General features: G+C 37.5%; 1 pseudogene; it reads right to left on the bottom strand.

The window, feature by feature from the left end:
- Positions 1 to 3,850: 3,850 nt before the first annotated feature.
- On the bottom strand, positions 3,851 to 15,536 carry LOC100616905 (biogenesis of lysosome-related organelles complex 1 subunit 5-like; annotated as a pseudogene).
- Positions 15,537 to 27,219: the final 11,683 nt, after the last annotated feature.

Genomic DNA, 27,219 nt, shown 5'->3' on the forward strand with positions numbered 1-27,219 from the left:
TTCTTGGATTAAATAAAGAAATATAACTTACATTCTCCAGGAAAGATTGTTAAATGCATATTTTAAGGATCACAGTGATGATAGCATTTGTACATTTTATATCATAATATCTTTGCTAATGGGAATATACATTATTGCTAAAAACATCTTGATGTTGTTATGAGAGGGTTAAAAGAAAGGGTTAAACAAGCTATATATATGTGTGCGTATATATATATATATAAACATATATATATATATATATATATATAAGTTTATTTAACTAAAAGGAGGAGGGAAGGGAAGGGAATCAGGGACTACCTTACTTCTAACCCCAGCACAGATATTAAAACCCTAAACTTTCTAAATTATCCTAAACTAACTAATTAAAAGAATAATTAGGGGGCAGCTGGGTAGCTCAGTGTGTTGAGAGCTAGGCCTAGAGACGGGAGGTCCTAGGTTCAAATCTGGCCTCAGACACTTCCCAGTTGTATGACCCTGGGCAAGTCACTTGACCCCCATTGCCTAGCCCTTACCACTCTTCTGCCTTGGAGCCAATACACAGTATTGACTCCAAGACGGAAGGTAAGGGTTTAAAAAAAAAAAAGAATAATTAAAGTTAGAGAGGGGTCTGTAGGGGAAACGACAATAGGGCCCCAAAGAAATCTCACAACCAAGAGTCCTTCTTTGCTCCAGACAGCAGTCCCAGAGATACGTCACCTGCACCAGTAGAAATCCACTTTCTCTGTAGCATCAGCAGTAGGAACAGGAAGAAATATCAAGACAGTCAAAGAGAGGGAAGCAATGGCTTTTCTGGGTCCACCCCAGAAATACCAAACAGTTATCCTCTGGGTATCTTGACAACTAGAGCCCAAGGAGCTTTTCTCTCTCATCCAGTCCACTGACTGCCAGCCTCTGTGTTCTGTTCCTCCCCTCCTGGGAGCTTTGGAATGTTGGCCCTGTCATTGCCCCAAGGAATCTTTTGCTTCTTGCTTTTTGCAAAGCTAATCCTTTACAACAATATCTAAGATGGCCCTTTAGCTATGAGGGCCAATACTTCTCCTTCTTCAAGAACCAGAACACACAGCCCCAGATGGACTGATTATTAAAGAGCTGTAAAATGTGCAGGTAGTATTTAACCTAAAAAGCTTGATTCCCTGCAAAACAGACATATAATGAGGTAAATGCTATAGGTAAGCATATGATTCTCAAAAAGGGTAAAAAGTATAATCAGATTTTTTGGTAAGCTCTTCCTTAAATTTTGAAAGTTCAAAATTCACATTGTAAATGGCCATTGGTCTTTGTAAGAGATAATTTTGCTGTCTTAGTCCCCAAGAATATGTGGTCATGATGTGACTGCAGTTTACACTAATACCCTTTAGGCAGTTTTTTGCTACATTTTTGCTACATTGACCTGCCTTTTCTGCAGGCCTGAGCTCCCTCGTCACCTGGGGCCAATGGTGATGCTGCTGTTGGTGACTCAGGGCCATACCACCCAGCCCAGTACTGAATGTCCTCATCCCTGTGCTGGAAGTGGATGTGACAGACGTCACTGCTGTTGCTGAAAATATTTTGATTTTCAATTCTTTAATCCAAGCTTTTTTTCAAATATAGTAGTTTGTGGTAGTTTGTGAACATTATTCACACAAGAACAATATGCATTCCCCTACTATAGTCTGGGGATGACTGGTAATTAGTTGAATATATTGTCTAAACATTTTTAAAAATTTAAATTTAAATTTAAAAAGCCATTAAACAAATGAATGCAGGCAAGGCACCTGGTAAAGACAGGATCCCAACCGAGGTGTACAAGGCCTTAAATGGAAAGGCGCTCCAGGCATTCCACATAGTGCTGACCAGCATATGGGAAGAGGAAGACGTGCTCCCAGAACTCAGAGATGCCTCCATCGTAGCCCTATACAAGAACAAAGGCTCACGAGCAGCCTGTGACAACTACAGAGGCATCTCACTACTCTCCACTTCCTGAAAGATCCTCTCCCGTGTTATACTCAACAGACTCCTGTCATCTGTTTCAGAGCAGAACCTGCCTGAATCACAATGTGGCTTCCGACCATATCGCAGCACCATCGACATGGTCTTCACGGTGAGGCAAATGCAGGAAAAATGCCTTGAGCAGAACCTGAGTCTCTACATTGTCTTCATAGACCTGATGAAGGTGTTCGACACAGTGAACAGGGACGCATTGTGGGTGATCCTCAGCAAGCTCGGTTGCCCAGCAAAATTCGTCAAACTGATCCAGCTCTTTCATGTCGACATGACAGGGGAAGTCCTATCTGGTGGAGAGACTTCTGATCGCTTCAACATCTCCAATGGCGTGAAACAAGGCTGTGTCCTCGCTCCGGTACTATTCAACCTATTTTTCACCCAAGTATTATGACATGCTGTGGTGGATCTAGACCTGGGCGTCTACATCAAATACCTGCTGGATGGCTCACTATTCGACCTTCACCGCCTGACTGCAAAAACAAAGACAACAGAGAGACTCATCCTGGAAGCTCTCTTTGCAGATGACTGTGCTCTCATGGCCCACCAAGAAAATCATCTCCAAACCATTGTGGACAGGTTCTCCACCGCAACAAAACTGTTTGAGGCCACCTCAGCAAAACAGAGGTGCTGTTCCAACCTGCACCAGGGAGGCCAACTAACCAGCCGTGCATTACAATCGACAGCACGCAGCTTTCTAACGTCAACACTTTCAAGTACCTGGGCAGCACCATCGCCAACGATGGGTCCCTAGACCACGAGATCAATGCCAGGATCCAAAAGGCCAGCCAGGCACTCGGGCGGCTGCGCTCCAAAGTCCTCCAACACAGCGGTGTGAGCACTGCGACGAAGCTCAAAGTGTACAACGCAGTGGTCCTCAGCTCGCTCCTGTACGGTTGTGAGACATGGACACTGTACCGGAAGCACATGAAACAGCTGGAGCAATTCCACCAACGCTCCCTCCGTTCAATCATGAGGATCCGATGGCAGGACCGAATCACCAACCAGGAAGTCCTCGACAGAGCCAACTCCACCAGCATCGAAGTCCTGGTCCTCAGAACCCAGCTACGATGGTCTGGACATGTCATCCGCATGGACCCACAGCGAATACCAAGACAGGTATTCTATGGTGGACTGTCAGCTGGACTCAGGAAACAAGGCCGACCAAAGAAAAGATTCAAGGATCAGCTAAAGTCCAACTTGAAGTGGGCTGGCATGACACCAAAGGAACTAGAACTCGCTGCCTCTGACAGAAGCAGCTGGCGAACCCACATTAACCATGCCGCCACCACCTTTGAAGATGAGCGACATCGACATCTCGCCGCTGCGCGTGAACGCCGACACCAGGCCACAACCGCACCTCCCGTAACAACTGGCGTCCCAGGCCCCGTGTGCCACAAACTGTGTGCCTCAGCCTTTGGACTCCAAAGCCACATGAGGGTACATCGTAGATGAAACTGCACAAAGACAATAGTCATTCTCGGTCACCGAGAGACTACTACTACTATTGTCTAAACAAGTATAATAATCTAATACTAACATATATGAGAATGAATTAGATTATCTTTCACAGCCTGAGAATTCTGCTACATTTGTCATTTTCTTATCTTTTCAGTGAGCGTGGATAGATTGTAATTTCCAAGGGTCTAAAAATCAATTCATTCCATTCTTCCTACTACTTCCCCACCTAAATAGTTGTACAGAAACACTTAAAGTTAGAGGCATATAGAACTATTTTCCTTTTATTATGAACATTAAATCTGACCTCTAGCAAAAGTTTTTATCTTTATTATCAGTTCTTTGATATAACATATTGCTAAGCTTGTAACAGAGAACAAATAAGTCTGGTGATTTTTTTTTTTTTTGGCACAGGGGAAAGAAAAGTTTTTGTATTCTTTTTGTTATTCAAGCTCTTAAAGAGATGAAAATTTTGCTAGATCTTTCTCCATCTCAGCATATTGTTCTTTAAGGCATTCTGTGACTTTTTTTGTGCTTTTCATCCATTGCACCCTGTTTGTTGTGTTGCTCTTTCATGAAATCTTCCCATTGGGTTATGGACTGTTTTTCACTAATAAATAAGTGGTGATTATGGAGCTTTCTTTGATCCTGCTCCTTTGCTTAAGTTTATGGACTAAATGGGTAGCTGCTTGCAATTTCTGGAGAGCCTGACTCAAGAGGTCATGCATTGCATCTCTACATTTAGGAAGGATATGTTCATTTGTCTCCTGGATCACATTCTTTGAATTCTCAAGAACTCTCACTTCTCAAAACCCCTGTTTCTCATTTCTCTTCAAATACTTTCACAAAGAAACGTGTTTCTCCTTGAATAATTGGTTGATGTTCTAACAGCCTAGAATGAATCTCTCCCAGATCCTTGATAATGAGGTGAACTGCAGAGCTAGCCGGTCCTTGCAGCTCTGTTTCTTGCCTCCCACTGGGACCACAGCAGGGGACAGGGCAGCCCTGCCTCCCAGAGAGGGGTCTCTATTCCCCATCTAAAGAGGAACCACCTTCCAGGGGAACAGGAGCACTGAGCTTGCCCTCACTCCTGGAATTGATAAGCAATTTCACTGGGTTTTATATATATATATATATATATATATATGTGTGTGTGTGTGTGTGTGTGTGTGTGTGTGTGTGTGTGTCTCTGTGTGTCTGTGTGTCTGTATGTGTATACATATATATATATATGTTATATATATGATCACTCAAATCCATTTCCATATTGTTCATTTTTGTAAAAGAGAAATCCTTTAAAACCAAAACCCCAAATCACTTACCCATATAAACAAAGGATAAATCACATGCTTTCTTCTGGACTTCTACTCCCACAGTTCTTTCTTTAGATATGGATAGCATTGTTTCTCATAAGTCCCACAGAATTGTCCTGGATCATTGTATTGCTGTTATATGCAAAGTCAACTACATTTGATTGTCCCCATAATGTTATAGTCTCTGTAAACAATGTTCTCCTGGTTCTGCTTATTTTACTGCATATCAGTTCATGTAGGTCTTTCCAATTCTTATAGAAATCCATCAATTCATCATTCCTTATAGCACAATAGTATTCCATCACCATCATATACCACATTTTGTTCAGCCATTCCCCAATTAAGGGACTTCCCCTCATTTTCCAATTTTTTGCTACTGCAGAATATAGCTATAAATATTTTTGTACATATGGGACCTTGCCCAGTTGTTTGTTTTTTTAAAAATCCCTTTGGGGGGGCAGCTGGGTAGCTCAGTGGATTGAGAACCAGGCCTAGAGACGGGAGGTCCTAGGTTCAAATCTGGCCTCAGCCACTTCCTAGCTGTGTGACCCTGGGCAAGTCACTTGACCCCCATTGCCTAGCCCTTACCACTCTTCTGCCTTGGAGCCAATACACAGTATTGACTCCAAGACGGAAGGTAAGGGTTTAAAAAAAAAAATCCCTTTGGGATACACCTAGTGTTGGTATTGCTAGATCAAAAGGCATGCATTGTATTATAGGGGTTGTTTCGGCATTCCATCTTCCAGTATTGAGAGGGGGAAAGAATGGAGAACCTTCCTTCATAAAGTGGAGTACAGGGGAGACAGCTGATGTTTAGGGTTGGCTCATAGAGAAGAGAGGGGGTTTGAAGATTTGAAGGTTTGAAGACTTTTTCCCTTCTGCCTTCCTTCCTTAGCTAAAGCTGCTCTCCCCAACTTGCTCTTGTCCCTCTTGTCCCCCCTCCACTACTCGAGACCAAAGGGTCTCCCCTTGATCTCTTCACTCACACAGATAACCTTTAATGTCAACTCAATCAGGTAATACAAAAGGAATAATGGGCAGGGAAGAATGAATGGGAAAGGAAGTAGAGAAAATGGGTCCCTGTCTCTATCTAAAACCCTTTTCCTCCTTCCTCAAGTTTGGCATTGGCAGCCTGAGCCCCCTGAGAGAAAGTCAGGTTGATTCACCCCTGGGCAACAGGAGATGAGGTAAAGTCTGCTCAGGTTTCTCTTCAGAAAATCCCTTCAATTGGGAAATGTTGGGGGGAAGGATTTCCAGTCACCAGCAGGAAAAGTGGGCAACCCTCAGGACAGTCTTTTTTTCATCCTCTCCCTTTGGCTTCTCAAGACTGAGAGAGAGACCAACTCCTCTACTGGCCAGAATCTTCTCCTCCTCCAGATTCCAAACTCCTGGGGTATAAGGTATAAGGTAACACCACATAGTAGTTTTGATCTGCATTTCTCTTAGCAGGAGGGATTTAGAACTTTTTATATGATTATTGATACAGTTTTGATTTCTTCATCTGAAAATTGCCTATTCATATCCCTGGACCATTTGTCAGTTGGGGAATGATTTGATTTCTTATAAATTTGACTTAGTTCTTTGTATATTTCAGAAGTTAGACCTTTGTCAGGGAGTTAAGTTATAACATTTTCCCCCAGTTTGTTGCTTCACTTCTAATTTTGGTTGCATTGGTTTTTTTTTTTAATACAAAAACTTTTAATTTCATCAAAATTATTAATTTTATATCTTGTAATGTTCTCTATCTCTTGCTTGGTTTTAAATTCTTTCATTTCCCATAGATCTGACAGGTATACTATCCTATGTTCATCTAATTTAGTTATAATATCAGTCTTCATATTTAAATCATATACCTATTTTGAACTTATCTTGGTATAGGGTATAAGATATTGATCTAAACCTAATTTTTGTCATACTATTTTCCAATTTTCCCAGCAGTTTTTGTCAAATAGTGGGTTCTTATCCCCAAAGCTTGGATCTTTGGGTTTATCAAACACAAGATTGCTGAGATCATTTCCCCCTAGTCTGTTCCATTGATGCACCCTTCTATCTCTTAGCCAGTAGCACATTGTTTTGATGGTCAATGCTTTATATTACAGTTTAAGATCTGGTACTACTAGGTCACCATCCTTCAAGCTTTATTTCATTAGTTCCCTTCATATTCTAGATCTTTTGTTCTTCCAGATGAATTTTCTTATCATTTTTCTAATTCTATTAAAAAAAGGTGTTTTTTTGGGGGGGTAGTTTGATAGGTATGGTGCTGAATAAGTAAATTAATTTAGGTAGGATTTTTAAAATTATATTAGTTTATCTTACCCATGAGCAATTGATATTTTCCCAATTGTTTAGATCTAGTTTTATTTGTGTGAAAAGTGTTTTGTATTTGTGTTGGTATAATTCCTACATTTGTCTTGGCAGACAGATTCCCAAATATTTTATTTTGTCTAGAGTGATTTTAAATGGAGTTTCTCTTTCTAACTCTTGCTGCTGATTTTTGTTGGAAATAGAGAGAAATGCTGACAATTTATGTGGGCTTATTTTGTACCCTGCAACTTTTCTGAAGTTATTAATTATTCCAACTAGCTTTTGGGATGATTTTCTAGGTATATCATCATATCATTTGCAAAGAGTGATAGTTTACTTTCCTCATTGCCTGCTTTAATCCCTTCAATTTCTTTTTCTTCTCTAATTGCTACAGTTAGCATTTATAGTACAATATTAAATAATAGTGGTGATAATATGCATCCTTGCTTCACTCTTGATCTTATTGTGAAGGCTTCTAACTTATCCCCATTGCAGATGATACTTGCTGCTGGTTTTAAATGAATACTATTTATTATTTTGAGTAAAGGTCCTTTTATTCCTATATTTTCAAGTGTTTTCAATAGGGATGGATGTTTTATTCTGTCAAAGGCTTTTTCCTGTATCTATTGAGATAGTCATTGATTTCTGTTAGTTTGATGATTGATATGGTCAATTTTGCTGATAGTTTTCCTAATATTAAACCATCCTTGCATTCCTGGCATAAATCCCACCTGGTCATAGCAAATAATCCTTGTGATGACTTGTAGTCTCTTTGCTAGTATTTTATTTATGATTTTTGCATATATGTTCATTAAAGAGATTGGTCTATAATTTTTCTTTCTTTGTTTTTGGTCTAGCTGGCTTAGGTATCAGTACCATATTTATTTCATGAAAATAATCTGATAAGGCACCTTCTTTGATTATTTTGTCAAATAGCTTGTATAATATTGGGATTAGTTGTTCTTTACATGTTTGATAGAAGCCACTTGTGAATCCATCTGGCCCTGGAGCTTTTTTTTTAGGGAGCTCATTGGTGGCTTACTCAATTTCTTTTTCAGAAGTGGGATTATTTAAGTATTATATTTCTTCTTTTGTTATTCCAAGTGATTTATATTTTTGTAAATAGTTACCTATTTTACCTAGATTGTCATATTTATTGTCATATAATTGGGCAAAATAGTTCCTAATAATTTTCTTAATTTCCTCTTCATTAGAGATGAATTTACTCCTTTTATTTTTGATACTGGTAATTTTATTCTCTTCTTTCTTTTTTTAAAAACTCAAATTAACCAATACTTTATCTATTTTATTTGTCTTTTTCTCCAAAGAACAAATTTCTCGTCTTATTTATTAGTTCAATAATTGCTTTACTTTCCATTTTATCAATATCTCCTTTGGTCTTTATTATTTCCACTTTAGTCTGTATCTGGGGATTTTTAAATTTTTTTCTAGTTCTTTTTAGTTGAAAGTCCAATTCATTGATCTCCTTTTTTTCTATTTTTTTGCTATCAGTATTCAGGGATATAAATTTCCTCTGGATTACTGCTTCAGCTGTATCCCATAAATTTTGATATGTTGTCTCCTCATTATAATTTTCTTCAGTGAAATCAGTGATTGTTTCTATACTTTGTTCCTTGACCCACCATTTTTGAAGAATTATATCATTTAGTTTCTTTTTTTTAACATTATTTTATTTGGTCATTTCTGAGCATTATTCATTGGAGACAAAGATCATTTTCTCTCCCCAACCCCCCACCTATCCCATAGCCGATGCGCAATTCCACTGGGTCTCACAAGTGTTCTTGTTTCGAACTTAGTTTCTAATTATATTTTAATTTGCCTCTCCATGAACCCTTATTAATTATAATTTTTTATCACGTGATCTGAAAAAGTTGCATTTATTATTTCTGCTTTTCTGTGTTTGTGATTTTTTTTTGTCCTAGTACATGGTCAATCTTCGTTTATGTACCATGTGCTACTGAAAAGAAGGTATATTCCTTTTTATCCCTATTCAATCTTCTCTAGATATCTATTAACTCTACTTTTTCTAAAATTTCATTACTTACCTTCTTTCTTCTTTATTTTTTGGTTTAATTTATCTAGTTCTGATAGGGAAAGATTGAAGTTCCCCCACTAGTATAGTTTTACTATCTATTTCCTCCTTGAACTCCTTTAGTTTCTCCTTTAGAAAGTTAGATGCTAAACCATTTGATGCATATATGTTGAGTACTGATATTTCTGTATTGTCTATACCACCTTTAATCAAATCTATTTTTCCTTTAGCTTTGTCTGAAATCATGATTGCTATTCCTACCATTTTTTTCTCAGTTGAAGTCCAATAGATTCTATTCAAACCTCTTACCTTTACTTTCTATGTTTCTACCTGTCTCAAATGTATTTCTTGTAAACAACATATGGCAGGGCTCTGGTTTTTGATTTACTCTGCTATCTGCTTCTCTTTTATGGGTGAGTTTATCCCATTCACATTCACAGTTATAATTACCATCAATGTATTCCCCTCCATCTTGATTACCTCTTTTAATCCTGCCCTTTCTCTTTTCTCTTTCCCTCCACCACCAGTGTTTTGCTTATACTCACTCCTCTTTCCCCCTCCCTTATTTTAATCCCCTTCCAAACACACTTCCCTTCTTATTTCCCTCCTACTTCTCTATAGGGTCTTTTAATCACCTCCCACCACCACACTTTTTCCTCCTTTATATCACTCACCTCCCCCCTTCCTTATACCCCCTTCTACGTCTCTATTAGGTAAGATAAGATTCTATACTCCAATTAATCTGGCTGTTCTTCCCTCTCTGAACAAATTCCAATGATAGTAAGGTTTAAGTATTATCCATTTCTACTCTCATCCTTCCCTCCCTGTGATAGTATTCTCCAGCCCACCAACATGCCTCTTTACATGATATAGTTTACCCCATTTTCCTTCTTCCTTCCAATTTCTCTTAGTACAATCCTCTTTTCCCCCTAATTTTTTACATATCATCCTAAAGAGCTTAGTCCCACACCTTCTGTCTTTGTATACTTCTTCTAACTACTATGATAATGTTCACTATTTAAGAGTTACAGGTATCTTTGTATATAAACAATTTGACCTTGTTAAAGCCCTTAAATTCTTTTTACTTACCTTTTTGTGGTTCTCTTAAATTTTGGACATCAAATGTTCTGTTTAAGTCTAATCTTGTCTTCAAGAATGCTTGGAAAGCTTCTCTTTTATTAAATGACCATACTTCCCCCTGAAACAATATAGTCAGTTTTGATGGGTTGGTGATTCTTGGTTGTAGCCCCAGTACCCTTGCCTTCCAAAATATATTGCATGCCTTCTGGTCCTTCCATGTGAATGCAGTCAGGTCATGATATCTAAATGGTTTTTTCTTAGCAGCTTGTAGTATCTTGTCTTTGGTCTGGCAGTTCTTGATTTTGGTTATAACATTTCTGGGTTTGCCAATTGGGGATTAAATGCAGGAGGTGATCTGTGGATTCTTTCAATCTCCATTTTCCCCTTTGTTCAAGAATGTTGGGGCAGTTTTCTTGGATGATTTCCTATGGAATAATTTCTGGGCTTTTTCTTTTGTCATGATTTTCCAGGAGTCTAATAATTCTCAAATTGTCTCTTTTGGATCTATTTTTCCAGTCTATAGTTTTATCAATGAGGTATTTCTTGTTTTCCTCAATTTTTTTTCATTTTTTAAAATTTTATTTTATATACTCTTGTTGCCTTGTGAATTAATTTGATTCTAGTTGTTGGATTCTAATTTTCAAAGGCTGAATTTCATCCCTGGCTTTTTTGTCATCCTCCTTCTGGTCTGTTTTTTTTTTTTTTGAGGTCATCTTTCACTTTCTTTGCCTCATTTTCAAGCTAGTCAATTCTGACTTTCAAGACACTATTTTCTTGTTTTAGTTCATGTGCCTCTGTTTCATTTTGCTTTTTAAGTTCTTTCCCCAATTGTCTTCAGTATCTCTTAATTGTTTTTTTGAATTGTGTTTTGAGTTCTTCCAAAGCATGAGCCCAATTTGCTGGATTTTCTGTGTTTTTGCTTGGTGTTCCTTGGTCTTCCTCTGTTCCATTTGCTCTTTGTTCATTACCTGGATAGAAGCTGTCGATTATAACTTCTTTTTTCTTTTTCTGTTGTTTACTCATATTTTTTTTCCCCTTCTTCAACCCCCCCCCCCCCCCCCCAGTCATTGGCTGTAATCTTGATCCTCTGGTTATTTGCTGGATCTATGGGTTTGGGCTGTTCTGTCCTGAAGGGGCTTCTTCTCTGCTCTGCTGATTGACTAGATTAGGCTGATGGAGTATTAATTAATGAGCCCTGAGGTCAGATCTTTCCCCAGCTGTCAGCAGCAGCTGAAGGTATAGGTGAAGTGGAGGCTTGAAAACTCCACTTGAACAAGTGGAGGCTGCAGGAAGCTGTGCTTCCCCACCCTGTTATCAAGGTATTCTATCTTGGTTACAGCCTTTTCCCTGGGATCTGAGTCAGCAAGTTCTTACCAATGCTCTCAGTGTAGTTGGTGGGGAAAGGGTGTTGCAGATTGAGATTCCCTGCCCTCTGAAGGCTTCATATCTGCCCTATTGATAGACTAGATTAAGCTGGGGGTAGAGCTGATCTGTGCAGCTAGATGTGCTCTGAGGCCAAAACCTTAAGAAGCAGAGGCCCAAGATGGAGAGTAGTGGCTGCAACTAGGTTCCCCTCCCCTCTGTACCTCCTCCAGCTGCCTCCTTGCTAGATGTGGTAAGAGCCCTGAGCCTGGCACAGTTGTAGCAGCAAGGGTCTGCCTCTGAGCTGAAGTCCTCAGCCCCAGATTCCAGTGAATTCTGGACACTTGGCACAGAAGGAAGGGGAGGGGAAGGGTCCTGGGACTTTCCTTCTTCCTTTTTCCTTAAACTCTAGAATTCAGCCTTCACTGTGAACCTTTTATTTTGAATCAAGCAGGAGAGTCCCCTGGGTCTGTCTTGTTATATTTGGTTTTTTTTCCCCTCAAAGTACTTTGTTTTTGATTGCTGTGGAAGGGTTTTCACAGAGGTCTGGATTTTTGCTGCTTCTAAACTTCAGACTTTTTTGAGGTTTTGCTTAGATTTCTTTGGACCTAGTCATCTTCTGCCAGCTCTGATTGTTCTTATTCCTGTAGAACTTTTTAATAGTTATCTTTTTTCTCTGTTTACTCATATTTTCAGCCTTTTGTTTTCTTTCTTTTTGTTTTTTTTGGATTTTTTTTTTACCTATGGAATGTAAATTTGTTGAGTCTCTCTTCTCTGCTGGATTAAGCAGACTGTGTTATTCTGCCCTGGGGTGTCTTTGAAAGTTTCTCTCTTCTGAGGTATTCTTGGATTGGTATAGCCCTTGACTTGGGATCCAGGTGCTGCCTATGCCCTGGTTCTCTGGTATGACTTGGGGATATCCTCCTTGATGCCATAGAGGCTTGAGCACACCTAGCATGCTATGGACCTCTGTGTCCATGGGTCTGGTGCTTTAAGGGGAATCTGAGGTGCTATTTAGTTGGTATAGCCTCTGACCCAGGATCATGAATGTTGCCTACACCCTGGTTCTGATTCTGGTGAGGTAGGTGGAGGGGTGGGGTTGGTAGGCCTGTGTTTTACCATATGCAGTTCTGTTTCTGGATCCCCATTTTATTGTGGAAACCCACTCTCTCTGTCTACCTTTCACATTGTGTTCAATGTGAGAGCCCCCTCACTCATTTTGTTTTGATTCCTGTCCTTTGAAGGTGTTTCTTAAAGATCAGTTTGGAAGGTTATTCAGGGCAGTTTCAGGCTTTTGCTGTTATTCCACCACCATCTTTGCTCCCTATGATAGCTTCTTAATCTGTCTCTCTGCCACCATTCTTTCCCCTTGACAATCCATCTTCCAGCTGCCAAACTGTTATTCCTAATGCATAAATGTGACATAACTTTAAAAAAATACAAAATGGTTTCTTTTTAGTAAAAAAACACAATTTCTGGTGTGTGACTATTGACACCCTCCCCCCACCCCCCAATTCAGGAAGCTCAAGAGATCTAGAGCTCGAAGGAATCTTGGATGTCATCTCATCCAATATCCTCTTTTATGGAAGAGAAAACTGAGGCACAGAGTAATCAGTCAACTTGTCTAAGGTCATCCTTAGGAGATTAAAGTTTAAAAGCAGAAGAAGCTTAGAGAGGAAAGAGATTCTAAAGTAGCCAATATCCTATTTAATATTGAAAGTCAAAGTGAAGCAGAGACAAGTGAAGACAGATAAGGATACCAGACAAGGAAGATAAAGCTGTGTTAACACCACTACAATATCTATGGAGATAAAAGAAAAATTAAAAAACTCATACATGCAAAACTGTCTACATAGCTAGACTTGCTGTTTCAAGTGGGGGCAGGATGAAGAAAGGGAATAAACATTCATACAGTGCCTGCTGTCAGGCCCTATGCTAAATGCTTTATAAATAATATTTCATTTGATCATCCCAACAACCCTGGAAGGTAGATGCTATTATTGCCCCCATTTTACAGATAAGGAAATAGGCAAGTTGAAGTTAAGTGACTTGACCATGGTCACTCAATGTTAAATTAATTATTGATTGATTAATAATTAAGAGTTTTAGTAATCACAGCAATAATCATTGTAACAAATATCCCATGGCTATTTAGATTCAGAAGTCTTTTGTTTGGCTTTGGGAGTATGATACTTGTTAGGTGACTATAAATGCATTTCATAGCAATGACACTTGAAGGAGATAAATAAGATAGATGAAGGATGATTGATATTTTTCTTCAGATTGAGTTCTGCTGGAATAGGAGAACAGTGAGTTGGGGACTTTCCAAAGGATAGTTCAGAAGACATTGACTAACTCTGTGTTCCCCCTATCACTACAGACTCTCAAAGATCCTTCCTGCAAGTCACTATAATGATTGGCCAATCATAGTCTTAGTTTATTTGTCACTAATAGATTCTATATAATAGACTTATAAAACCAAACTGTATGAAAAGATGCTTGGATGGTACTGAAGGACCATTGACCTCTATTATTAGTAACTGCTAGCCTTGCCAATAAATAGATTATGCTTGGACTCTTGTGTCTCAATTTCTCTTTACCACAGATTTTATCACCACAACAGCTAGTAAGTGACTGAAGCAAGATTTGAACTCAAGTGTTCCCAACTCTGGGCCCAACACTGTATCCACTGGGACATCTAGTTGCCTTTAGAATTAGAAATGGAAATTTAGGGGGAGATCATCAATTGGGGAATGGATGAACAAATTATGGCATATGAATGTAACTGAATATATTTTCAGTACAAGAAATGATAAAAGGGACAGCTTCAGAAAACTCTGAGAAGACTTGTATGAATGGATGAAGACTAAAGTAAGTAAAATCAGGTGAACTATTTCCACAATAACAATATTATAAAGGAAAAAAAAAACAACTTCAGAAGACTTGGGCAATTCAATTGTGGAAATAGTCAAGCTCTACCAGAGGACTGATAAAAAGTATGCTTAATATGCAATTCTTGGTTATGTATATTTGATAGATGTGGTCTACATTTCCTTTTTCCCCATCAGATGTGGGTTTGGGAGGGGTGGGGGTATTTGGGGAATTAGAAGAATATGAGCAAAAGCATCACCAGTAAGAAAAAATAAAAGAAAGAATAGTATTAGAAGTTTTTCAAAAGCTTTTTTAAAATGTAGAAGCCAATAAAAGGAAATTCAGAAGGAAAAACAGGTAAACAGGACAATTTAAAAAGTAATATTAAAGTTACTGTGTTCTTAAAAAGGAAAATAAGCTGCATACAACAGAAATTGTTTCACACATAATCTTTATCTTCTCTAATTTATATGTGAAATGCTCATTTTTATTGAGTTCTCCTTACATTAGGAATAATTTTTAAAAAGTAAAAGTTAAGGACTGGTTAAGTAAAGAGAAGTTAAGACAAAGAGCAGGTTTAGTGTGAGTGAGAAGGAAACATAGAAGGATCACAGAAGAATAAGAGAAGAATGTACCTGCTCTCGTCTCACATCTCAATCGCCTTAGTCCAGGCATTACTTCTCAACTGGATTATTGGCAATCCCAATTGGTGTCTTTGCAGGTAGGATCTCCTTTAATCTGTCCACATAGCCACCAAATTAATGCTTCTAGATATCCTATAGTCTAACCATATCATTCCTTTGTTAGAGAAACTTCACTGATTCACCATTTCCTTTATGGTGAAATGAGAACACTTCTCTTTGGCATTGATCATTCTTTACAACCTTACTCAAGGTTGTAGGGTGAATGGAGTGTTCAAGGAGGAATAACGTCTCTGGTGTGAGATCTTTCCAAGCTGTTCCAGGACTGTTCATCTACTTTTGGTGTCAAACTTTCACTTACCTATCGCTCCAAGAAGCTGTAGCATGCATCGTGGCTATGCCCTGGTAAAGCACTCCGGCAGATGGACCAAACAAGGTTGAGGGTAACCAACAGACCTCAAACTCATCCATGAGTTGATGGGATGTCTATCTAAGCATGTGAAGACATATCCCAGCAGAATGGTTAGATGAGAAAAAATTGTTCTAAAGTCATAAAGGTGGCTGAAGTGGGTGCAGTAGAGCACTTAGAACTTTCTCAGGCATTGAAGACACCAAAGTTATCCACTGCATCTGAAGCCACCACCAGTTGTCCTGACTTTTGTATTGCTACTGGACTGCAGTGACTCTGGAAGAAAGAATAAGGCTGAGGACTTTATGTAATTGCCTACCTTAAATCTAGTTCATGCATAAGTCAAGATATCACTCCATGATGTCATTGGTCCTCTTTGAAAGGAAGAACAAACAACAATTCAAGCCTATACTTCCAGAGTTCATATACTTTATATTCCATTAAAAATTTCATGTTTGATATTCCTGATGCACATCTATCTCCTACTCCCACGCCATTACACAGTTTCTCTTCATGCCTGGAGTAATATCCTTCCTCCTTTCTACCTCTTGTTACCAATAGTTCACTTCAAGCTCAGCTCAAGTGCCATTTACTTTGAGAGGCTTTTCCTGACTCCCCAGTTATTACCTCCTCCATTACTATGTATTTTTTGTATATGTATGCAAGTTATCACATGCTATCTTCCTTGACCAAACAGAAGCTCTTTGAGATCAGAAAAATCTCAATTTTGCCTCTATAGCTCTACCGCATAGTACTGTGTCTAGCACATAGTATATACATTAGATGTGCTTCTTGATTGGACTCTATATTTGGTACAATTGTAATAGAGGTATGATCACAGAGATATGTGGCTGAATTGGACTGAAGGAGTTTAATGGAGATGAGAAATGTGGGAAAGTGTGGGAGATCAGGTTGTCAAGAGGAGTCATTAATGTGAATGCCAAAATTGCTCACCAGAAATGAAGGAATGGGAGAAAAGAGAGAGGGAAATACAGTTCTAGTTTATGAAACAAGCCTGGAAAGTGCATTTGGTGCTACATTGTAAAGGGCTTTAAATACCAGGCTAGGGAATTTGATTTTAAAATATGTTAATGCTGATGACCTTCTTACATTCATGATATTTTTAAAATTTGTATTTAATTAATTTAGAATATTTTTCCACAGTTATATGATTCATGTTCTCTCTCTCACCTCCTCTCACCCCCCTCCCATAGCCAATGAGCAATTCCAAACTGGGTTTTACATGTGTCATCATTCATATTTTTAAGGGAGACCTCTAGCTGGAGGAATGTAAAGCAAAGGTGATTGGGTCCATGCAGATTTCTCCAGAATTGTTAAATGCCTCCTTGGGTTTGTTGCATTAGCTGTACCAACAGTAGTTGCCAGGAAGCATTAAGGAAATTTAATAACCTAAATATCAAATGAACCCAAAGGAATTCCTGGTTGCGATAGGAAGTCAGGATAACTAGGGAAAATATCTCGACAGGAAGAGTTCTTTTCTGTGCTACCAAAGTATAGCTATGGCTACAAAGACTAACAGAGAATGATCACACTTGCTTTGATGAAAAAGTCTTAGAAACTGGAGAGAACTAGCAAACAGAAGCAGCGAATGGATAACAATCAAACAACAAAGAGGAATGCAAAGAGAAATGGCAGATCTAGAGAGCAACAGGGGATAGAGAGTTATTGGGAAATGGAACTGGGGTGCTTTAAATGAAACACAATCTGAGGTTCACAAATTATCTGAGGAATGTTTCCTTTCCTACTAGGAGTGAATGAATCTGTGGGTGATTGTAGACTTTTTGTATAGGGCGATTTTCCCTTGTCTTTTATATTGCTATTCTGTCCTAATTAGTGTCAGATGAGAGCTCTTCAACACACCAAAGAGGTTTCTTTTTAGTATGAATTCTCTTATATTCATTTTCTCCTTGGCTTAAAACCTTTCACACATTCATGATATTCAAAGGTTTTTTTCTTCAGCATTCATTATCAGATAAGAATAAAAGATGCTTTGTGACTGAAGTTTCCCCCATACTCATTATCTTTGGGAATTTTCTCCACCATGAATTCTCTGACAATCACGAAGGTTTCCTACATGAATTAGATTCAGAAGATTCTTCTTCAGTTTTATGAGGCTTAATAAGCTTTTCCACTTATTAACTTTCCTACTTTCCTTATACTTAAAATATTTCTTACCAGGATGACTCTTCTGATGTTGAAAAAGGCGTGCAATTAATGAAAAAACATTTTGGTAGAGGCTTTCCCTTATTAATGACATACAAGACTTTTTTTTCCAGCATGGATTCTATAATAGTTCAAGGCTTTCCCATACTCCTTTTGTTCAAAGGACTTCTCTTCAGTATGAATTCTCTGATGTTGAGTAAACTATTTCATCCTGAAGACTTCCCTACACTGATTACTTTAGAAGGATTTTTCTCCAGTTTGAATTCTTTGATGATGAATTAGGAATATATTGTGACTGAAAGCTTTCTATAATCATCATATTTTTAAGATTTCTCAAAAATATGTTTTCTCTAATGTCAAATAATGTTTTTTAATGAAATATTTTCCATAGTTGTCATTGTTCATGTGATTTTTCTACAATATGTTTAATAAGGTCTGAAATACCAGAGATCTAACTCATTGAGTTGATTCAAGACATCAAGCACATTTAGCACTACTCTTTTTTCTCTTCTTTTTTAAAAATAGTCTGTGTTTATTTAATATTTTCTTTTTTAAAATGTAAGTTCTTGATGCACGGTGAAACAGGCATAACTAGGAGAACATTATTCACAGTAAATGAAACATTGTGAGACAATGAAATGTAATTGACTTTTCTACTAGCAGCAATGCAATGATCCAGGACAATTCTGAGGGACTTATGAGAAAGAATGCTATCCACATCTAGAGAAAGAACTGTGGGAGTAGAAATCCAGAAGAAAACATATGATTTATCATTTCTTTATATGGGTATATGATTTGGTGTTTTGGTTTTAAAAGATTATTCTCTCACAAAAATGAATAATATGGAAATAGAATTTGAATGATAATATATGTATAACCCAGTGAAAATTGCTTATAAACTCAGGGGGGTAGGGGTGGGGAAGGAAGAGGGGACAGAGGAAAACAGAATCATGTAACTATGGGAAAATTTTTTTAAAATTAAAATGTGAGTCCTAAATTCTCTCCCTCCCTCTAGTGTCTCTCTCACTCATTGAGAAGGTAAGAAATGTGATATCAATTATACATGTTTACATATTAGCCATATTATAAAAATAGCAAGAAAATAAAGTGAAAAAATACATTTCAATGTGCATTGAGACTCAATCAGTTTTTTTCTCTGGAGATAGATAGTTAGCATTTTTCATTATGTCCTCCAGATTTGTTTCAGATTTTTGTATTGCTGAGAATAGCTAAGTCATTCAGAGTTGATTCTCTTACAATATTGCTATTACTGTGTATGATGATCTGATTCTGCTCATTTCACTTTATATGAATTCATATAAGACATCTCAGGATTTTTCTGAAACTGTCTGCTTGTCATTTCTTATAAGAGTATTCCATCACAATCATATACTACAACTTGTTCAGCTATTCCCCAAATGACCAGCATTCCCTCATTTCCAATTCTTTGCCACCACAAAAAGCATTGCTATAAATATTTTTGTATATATAGGTGTCTTTCCTTTTTCTCTGCTTTTTTTGGGATACAACCTAGAGGTGGTATTACTGGATCAGAGGGTTTGCACAGTTTAATAGTCCTTTCTGCAAAGTTTCAAATTACTCTCCAAAAGTTTAGATCAACTCCACCAACAGTGAATTAGTGTCCCAATGTTTCCACATCCCTTCAAATATTTGTCATTTTTCTTTTCTGTGATTTTCCTATTAGCCAACTTGATAGGAAAATGATGGTACCTGTGAATATTGGATTTAGCTCTCCCCTGATTGTAACAATGAAGGTACTTAGCTCTTCTTTTCTTGTAAAGATTACTGTAATCCCCTGTCTATTTTTAGATTTTAATCCCCAAAGTGTAAACCCAGTATTTAAAGTAGATCTACCCATTTTAACCACAAAAAGGTATGAACTAACTACAAAAAGCCGTGAACTAACTACAAAAAGCCGTGAACTAACCACAAAAAGGTATGAACGCCCATTTCATACATTGAGTGGGAGGTCTGTGACCCACGTGTGAAAGAGTGGGCAGTCCTTGAGAGGAGCATTGGCTGTGATTGGTAGATGTAAAATTTAGGGGAGGTGACACAAGAGAAAAAGGTCTTTAAATATTGGAAACAGAGACACACAGGCTCATGATTCAGTCACTTGGAGTTGGATTGATCAGTCACTCAGAGCTGGACTGGAAGACAGATCACTGAGAGTTGGAGTGAAGACACTTGGCTGTGGAACTGGACCCCTGGAGGAGCTACTGCAGGAGACCTCAGACTGCTTTCCTTTTAGATGGTCACTGTGGTGAATGTAAAGGTTGATTTCCTTCCTTGCCCTTTCTGGAGGTGTGAACCTCCAAGAAAGGCCCATCATCTTGAGATTCCTTTCTCCTGACTGGTGCCTTAGAATTTCTAACTGGTTCAGAGGAAGCCAGAGCTCTCTCTCTCTGTCTCTTTCTCTCTCCCCTCTTTTCTCTCTTCCTTACTATCTTCCCCCTATTGTAAAATAAAACTACCATAAATTCCATTTACTTGAGTAATTCATTTTGGAATTTAGAAATTAAATCCCTGGCAACCACAAATTAAATATTCAGCACAACCATAAAAACTAACATACCTCAGAGTTGTTTTAATTTGCATTTCTTCTATCAATAGTGATTTTTAGCTTAAAAAAATATTACTCTTGATAGCTTTGATTTCTCATTCTGAAAATGGCCTCCTTTGATCATTTATCAATTGGGGAGTGACTTGTATTCTTATAAATTTGACCCACTTCCCTACATATTTGAAAAATAAGGGCTTCATCAGTGAAACTTGCTATTAAAATTCCCTCCTTCTTAGTTTCTTGCTTTCCTTCTCATCTTAGCTGCATTGGTTTTGTTTGTACAAAACCTTTTAAATTTAATATAATTAAAATTATCCATTTTTACTTCCTTTGATCCACTCTTTTAATTTTAGTTAATTCTGTGGTTTGGTCTTTTTTTTTTTGCTTCAATAGCATTTTTATGCTACTCCTATAAGGAACTTCATATTCACATTTCCCTTCCAGGATGACTTACTACTTCCTGAAAACATCATTTCAGATGATGAAGAGAATAAGAATCCTTCACCCCTTTAAATAAGACCCCAGATATTAGAATTAATCAGTATTTAACAAAAAGTAATGATTAATTAGGAATAATGATGAAATACAGATTAATTTTATAGTGTTATTATTTATGTAACTTTCTATAAGTTAGCATTTTGCAATAAGGAGTAGACCCACCCAGGCAAAAGGCCTATGTACTCTAAGTAGAAGAGTGTTACTCATTTGTGGGAGGGCAAGCATCTTCTAAGAGGAAGGACTGAAGGCTTCTCCCTCTCAGCATCCTGTCAGTGGAAGGCCCACAAATCGCTAACTCTAAGCAGGGGCTTTAATTGGAACTGCCATATGGGGTACATCCATTAACATAAAAGGCATATCCATCTTACCATCTATGCCAGGGGGCATGTCCAGAGGAATGGGGGTGGCCTTGGACCCTGTGGCCTGTCCTCTTGAGATCTGATATGATATAATGTTAGGGTATATAAATGATATAAAACTCTCATTCAATTGTCTTAGGTGTGAGGAAGTCCAATGACCCAGCTTTGCTGAGAGACACCATTCTCTCTCAATAAATCTGTGATTGGCTTTGCTTTTGCCTCTTTTCTTTCAGATTGGTTGAAAAATATTTGTCACAAGGAGCCTGTTTTGTCTATATGGAGTTAAAATTTGAGTGTTTGGGGAAACTAGTCATCATATTTTGAGAAGACATCATTTGTCTAGTTAAGTCCTTTACTTTAGCTTTCAAACCTTCATCCTTACAAAAGAGTCAAGGTCAGACTGGATTAAATTAAATTTTATAAAAAAAATTCATTGAGTTGTTAAGAGGAATACCTAAAGGATGTGTAATTTCTTCAGTATTGATACTCTTTCCAACACTAAAGAATCTGAACCCTTCTCAGCTTAAAAAATCATTTTCAAGAATTGCTGTGGTCACATGATTTCAGGAAATTCTGGAGAGACTTACATGAACTGAAGCAAAGTAAAGTAAGAAGAACCAGAAGAACATTGTACACTGTGACAGCGATACTGCATGATGAACAATTGTGAATGACCTAGCTATACTGAACAATGCAGTGATCCAAGAACAATCCCAAAGACTCATGATAAAAAAAAATCATCTACCTCCATAGTCTGATGGAGTTTGAATTCAAAGTAAAGTATACTATATTTCACATTGTTTCTTTTTTCCTTCCTTCCTTCCTTCCTTCCTTCCTTCCTTCCTTCCTTCCTTCCTTCCTTCCTTCCTTCCTTCCTTCCTTCCTTCCTTCCTTCCTTCCTTCCTTCCTTCCTTCCTTCCTTCCTTCCTTCCTTCCTTCCTCCCTCCCTCCCTCCCTCCCTTCCTTCCTTCCTTCCTTCCTTCCTTCCTTCCTCCCTCCCTCCCTCCCTCCCTCCCTCCCTCCCTCCCTTCCTTCCTTCCTTCCTTCCTTCCTTCCTTCCTTCCTTCCTTCCTTCCTTCCTACATCCTTCCTTCCTTCCTTCCTTTTTCTTATTTTTTCCTTTGTTCAAGAGCTCTTCCACAAAACAACTAAAATGGAAGAGTCTCTTATGTGATTACACATGTATAATCTATATCATATTGCTTACTACCTATTGGAGTGTGTGAATAGATGGAGGGAGAGAATTCAAAACTAAAAAAAGATACTAAACATGTTTCTTTCATATAATTGGGGGGAAAATAAAAATAAAATCTTTAAAAAAGAGTTTCTATGGACCCTAAATTCCTCAGCTTTAAGTAAACCTGGCTATACTGTTTCTTGGAAACTCACATCGGTCACTACAAACTTTCCTAGCTTGAAAAGACCTATTAGATTTTGAACTCCATGAGTAACATTTTTCAGAATCCCAAGTCACCTCCAGGCTAGAAATTGGGTTCTCACTCTGATCAGAATGAATGTCATGAAGGTGCCTGTGGAGGATATTTCTTCTGAAAGTAGTGGCAGTACTGGACATCAGAGCAGTCTGGCATAATCTGTTCTTAATAAAGCCAATTAGTGATCATCATTCTTTCTTTTTTGAGATTTTCATTAACTATATTTTAACCAATACATTGTGGATACCTCTTTCTATCCATCACGACACCTTGAATTGTTGTACATTTACAACAATAATTCAGATTTATGTGGAAATTAAAGCAAAGTTATTCACAGATTTCAGATTTATTGTTTTTTCAAAAAAAAATCAAAGTGTTTTCTCTTCAGTAGTCATCTTCCATTTCCCACAATCTTTTGCATATTACCAACAATAACTCAGCAATTAATGGAAGCAATGTGAATACTTTCAGTAGCCTGGGATATGGTTTGTCTGGGTCTTGTGAGATGAACTCATTGCCAATTGCCTTGCCTCAGCACCTTCTGGGATCACATGACTTTGTTATCTTAGTTAAAGCTAATCCCTTTATGTATTATTTCCTCATTATTATATGGAAACTTTGAGGGTGATATGCAAATTGATAGGTACTGCTGTGAATTATACTTAACATGTATAGATATTTTTAAGAATCAGTTTATTATGTGTTCAGAACACAGTTCCATGGTACACAAAAAATAATGGGACCTAAATATTTTCAGCAACCTTTTAAAGATTTTATGTCAGGATGGATATAGTTTGTTTCAGAAAACACAAAGGGAAAGATAAAGATACATATCACAGAACCTATAGCAGAAAGGGAAGATCTACATGTGGTACAATAATAAACTGATCTATAATATAATGGGATTTCACTGATATCTCAGTTGAGATTTTGCAAGCAGACAAAGCAGAAACTGACCAGATAGTAAGATTATAATTAGAGCCTCAGCTTGATTTAAAGTTTATGTGACTATATGAGTTATATGAGATGGCAACAATATTAAAATTCTCTTAACACAAGATCAAGAATTGTTTGCTTTCTATAAGCATCCTCAGTACTTACCACAGTACTTGGCATAAGCAAGCATATAATAAATTCTTTTTTACACATTCATCAAAAACTTTTCAACACTCTTATATTATCTTGTGAAGATTAAATTAACTCTGCCCTGTCCATTTTTAGATTTAATCACCAGAAGCTTATGCACCCCACTTACACTGAGTGGTGGAGGTCTGTGACCCACATGTGTGATAGTGGGTGATGAATCCGAATCAACTGACTGCCCCCTGGGCAGTCCTAAGCAAAGCTTTAGCTATAATTGGTACACATAAAATGGAAGAAAGTCACAGGAAGTGACAAAAAGGAATGATCTTTAAAAATTCCAAGAACTCCCTGTGAGAGGGCTTTTTGGTTTTCTGTCTTCAATTTGACTTTGGAGGGGCTCAATTGAGGATCTCAGACTGCTTCAACTTTCCTTAAAACTACCAAGTGGGGTGAGTGAAAAAGGCTGACTCTTTTCCTGGATTTTTCTGAAGGGACTAGCCTCAGGAGACACCTACCCTCTTGAGAGAGGCTTCTTGCATCCCCAAACCCTCCAAGACTGAGGCCCCTCTGGCTAAGGGCTAATTAGCCCTGCCTGGGTTGAGCCAGGGGTTGGAGCAAAATACTTCGTGTGTAGGCTAGATATCTTACCTTATCCTCTTACTGGTTTTCTTACTTTCACTCTTTCCATATTTTATAAATAAATTATTAAAATACATCTCTTTGGAATTTGACTAAATTCCTGGCAAGCCTACTCTTAAATAATCCACTCTAACCTTTTATATTAACCCCTTAAGTTTCTGGTTTACATTTGGCTGACCACAAAGGTTATGATGAATACCCTCTATCTTCCTAAATTTTCTTGACTTTTCTTGACTTTTGTTACTATCCCCAAGTCAGCTTTTTAATAACTTGAGTCTACGTTGCACAGCTGCTAAAGGTAAGTTCTATTTTTTCTTTTTATCCTTAAAAATAAATATAACATAACTATTTTTAATCTTAGCTGCAGGACCCTGAGGCCTCACCTGAGGAAACTGTTCCCAAACCCACTCCTCTCACAAACAACCCAATTAGTTGATCTTCAGGTTTTCACCTTGGGGGGGGGGGAATTCTTTCTTTCAGCTACCTTGCTGACAGTAAGTTGACTGCTTTGTTTATTAACTAGCTGTGAGGTTCAAACCTGAGGAAAAGCTTTCACTCCCTCTCAAGGGGGAAAGTAGTCCGGCTCCACCCCAACAGAATTCTATCTCGAAGCCAAAAAATCTCCAAGAAAACAAAACAAAATAAAACTCCATTTGATTTTTTTATTAGGGAGAGTGATTATTAAGCTGAAATTAACAAAGTTTTAGCTTCCTTTTTTTTATTTTACTCCTGAAAACCTACTTTCCTTTTCTCCAAGCCTGATGTGTCTCTAGAATTAACTTAAGTGAGAAGTAAAACTTGGGGAGATCAGTTAGGAAGAGCAGTGTTAAAGTAACAACAACAACAACAAAAAAAACAAACTGGTCCTTTTTACTCTAAGAGGCTTTTACAGCCCAAATAAGGTAAAAGATAACTTATAAAAACCTTTTTTTCCCCCTCAGGCCAACTAAAAAAAAAAAGTAGCCCAGAAGCCTCTCCCTGGAAACACGTGGTTCTAGCATTTTACCCTGATGGGGGAGGCAGCTGCCTCTCCTTCCCCTCCTATACTTAGCCTCCAACAAAAGGTTTCCTCTTATACCCTCCATCCAAGGAGTTAATTAAATCAAGGTGTGACATCCTAAAAGGGACCACACCCTTACCTTTAATTATCACACCCTGACTTAAACCCAAGAGCACCATCTACTGACAGAACCCAGAATTACAAGCAATTTAATAAATAAATATATGTATATATTAAAAAAATAAAATAAAAATAAATTTTAAAAATTATGAATCAATTAGCAAGAGAAATAAAAAACATCAACAAAAATCCAAATAAAAGAGAAAAGACAACTTCTGGATGAAATATAGACTATCAAAGTCTTATGTGTAAAAATTTTAAGGAAAAATGAACCTATAACAGGTCTTTGAAGTGGTTTAAGCAATTATGCACTTTCCCAGTCAGTAACCAGGACTACAGAAAGTTTGCCACACTAGGAAAGACAGAAAAGGGGACTAAATTTATGGCAGCAAATGTGAACCAAGATGAAGTCAGAATAATCAATATTATGGATTTGATTTAGAGTGTGTGGTACAAGGAAGACCTGCATTTAACAGGTTAAATAGTGTTAAATAGTCACAACCTTGAGTCTCACACATGATCAAGTCCTTGTGCTCTTTGCACAGAATGTCATCAGTCCACGTAGGATTGGTTTGGTCTCTTTGACCTTGTGCTCGATTGGCACTATGCAAGTAGCTTTGTGCTTCTTTGACACTGTACAATGGCTCTTTTTGTATTTCCTTCTCCTGGAATCAGATAGTATCATTAAGCAAAGTTCCATAATTTTTTTTAAACAATCAATGGTATCATTTTTATAGTCTAAAGCTTTTGGGATATATATTGACATTAGGACAAATGTATTTTAAACTTATATTACTGCAAAAATAAAAAAAAAAGTTAAAGAAAATATTCTCAATACTGGTGACACATGCTTCAAATGAAAAAGGAGAGAAAAGTAAAACTGAAATAGTATAGTGTACATGCAAGAAAAAGCAATAATGAAAAAAAATTTATAAATCAAAAATATATAGCTTACAATCATTGACATACTGTGTCAGCTAAGGAAAGGTAGAATACAAAGGTTTCTCACCAAAAATGAGGTCCATTTCCTTTTCAGACTTGGCCATGATCCACTGTGTGAGTGAAAATGATTTTTCACAAAGTAACAGTTTTTTTGTAAAGAACAATAGTACAACAGTTAATTCACATTCAAGAAGTATCAAAATCCTCAAAGTTATAATAGCCCATTTAATGACAATAGCAAACAAACCCACTATCATTAGGATCCATGAGTCTGCTGTATGAGATTTAAAGCTAATGGATACTTGTCACAAGTTTTTTTTCAGGTGTAGCAATCTTTTAACCTTGGCTGAGATATTTAAAAAAATCTATTACTACCCTCATTACAAAAATGTGGCAGAGTAGTCTACAAAAAACCCAAACCTCTGAACTGTTGATGTTGGGTCTGAAAAAACATCACCAAAAATCTAGATCATTCTGGTGGAATTGTAGAGTAAGCTAAAGAGTTACAAATGGGAGATATCTTGGCAGCCATCTAGGGGTACCATGCCCTGGGAACAACTTTCCAGCTCCTCTGATATGAGACTGTTATGTTTTACCCATTACATTTTACAAATGTGGATGTGGGAATAGGATTGCACTTCACTTCAGCTACTAAAATGGGCCCTTTAACTTAAACATGATCAGTTAAAGCTATTGAAAAAAATCTAAAATTCATGTTTGAAGACCTCTTAAAATTAATTTGAGATATTTAGCCCATTAAAATTTTCAAACAACCAAAGCCCAGATAAACCTGGGAAGACTTATGTGAACTGGCACAAAGTGAAATGAGCAGAACCAGGTGGATATCATGCATAGTAACAGTAATATTATAATGATGATCAATTACGAAAGACTTAGCTACTC

Source organism: Monodelphis domestica, chromosome 6 (genome assembly GCF_027887165.1).
Source record: "Monodelphis domestica isolate mMonDom1 chromosome 6, mMonDom1.pri, whole genome shotgun sequence".
In the NCBI taxonomy this organism is placed as follows: Eukaryota; Metazoa; Chordata; class Mammalia; order Didelphimorphia; family Didelphidae; genus Monodelphis; species Monodelphis domestica.